General features: G+C 49.6%; 1 protein-coding gene across 1 annotated transcript in view; it reads right to left on the bottom strand.

Annotated features, from left to right (window-relative positions):
• Window positions 1-1,422, bottom strand: part of ALDH3A2 (aldehyde dehydrogenase 3 family, member A2) — a 42,381-nt gene that overhangs the window by 19,097 nt on the left and 21,862 nt on the right. The window lies entirely within an intron of this gene.

Below are 1,422 nucleotides of genomic sequence, written 5' to 3'. Positions count from 1 at the left end.
CGGCGGGGGGAGGGACTGCAGGAGATTGGAAGGAACAATCAGGGCACCGATTGGGCCGGTTGGCTGCCGCAGTGCGTGTCATAGTGACTGGTCATTCTGTCATTCTGGTTGCTTAGCACATATATATATATACACACATACATACATACACACACACACACACACACACACACACACATACATACTAGAGGCCCTGGTGGGGGGAGGGTCCCTCAGCTCGGCCTGGGTCCTCTCGAACTCTGGTACCCCTTGGGGATGTCTGACCTCTGGTGTGGAGCAGGCCTAAGCCGGCAGTCGGACATCCCCTGATAGCGCGGCCGGGGAGGCGGGAGAGGCTCCCACCACTGCTGCTGCGCTCACCAGCCATGAGCCCTGCTTCTGGCTGCGTGGCGCTCCCCCTGTGGGAGCGCACTGACCACCAGGGGGCAGCTCCTGCATTGAGTGTCTGCCCCCTGGTGGTCAGTGCATGTCATAGAGACCAGTTGTTCTGCCGTTCGGTCAATTGGCATATTAGGATTTTATTATATAGGAAGATAGATAGATTCACACAAACATTTCATGCTTGTAGAATAAATGATTCAGACTTTTTTGAAATCTTAATTAGTCCATCTTGTTTATTTGATACCACAGCCCTTCACCTAAAGCACACTAAAGGGAATTTTATAGTTCCTGTTGTTACTACTACTAAGATATTACTACCCTTCAAAATACTCTTTTGGGGGAAGTGAGGGAGAGGGAGACTCACAAAGCCAGAGCAAAATCTTGTTCCCTGTGGAATAAACATAAAAAGTAAAAACGTAAAGGGGGAGGGGGGTAGGAGATATCTGTAATACAATCAACAATTTAGAAAAAGTAAAACCAAAATGACAATATTATTAGAAAACACAGGGGGATATATGTATGCCCTAAGCACTACCCTGACCCTTGCTACTCAAAGCTTGGTTCCAAAACAGGCGCCCGGTATCACCTGGGAGCTTATTAGAAACTCGGGTTCTCAGACCCGCCCCCAGACCTGCCGAACCTTAGCCTGCATTTTAACGCGGTCCCCAGGGGTCGCCAGCGCGCCAGCTGGAGGAGCCCTGACCTAAAACGCAGCCATGGATGAAAATTTAAGTGCAACAACGGCAACCAATACACGCCTTTCTTCAAAAGAACCAGTAAACAAAGTTAAAAGGTAAGAAACAGACTCGGAGAAAAATATCTGCAATGTATTACGCCGACAAATTACCGAAATCCAGGATATAAAAGAATTCCTAGGAAAAAGGACCATAAATGCCACAGAAAAACAGGCAAAACTATAAACGGCAATTCACGAACAGAAGCCAGAAAGCACACGCACTCCTGTGTCTGCAAACCGCCCCGCGGGGTGTCCGAGCAGGGGCGGCTCGGGCGAGGGGGGCACCTTCTGCTCCCCCCCTCCCC

The sequence above is a fragment of the Myotis brandtii genome, unplaced genomic scaffold (genome assembly GCF_000412655.1).
Source record: "Myotis brandtii unplaced genomic scaffold, ASM41265v1 scaffold314, whole genome shotgun sequence".
Taxonomy (NCBI): domain Eukaryota; kingdom Metazoa; phylum Chordata; class Mammalia; order Chiroptera; family Vespertilionidae; genus Myotis; species Myotis brandtii.
This window is presented reverse-complemented; position numbering and strand designations above follow the sequence as displayed.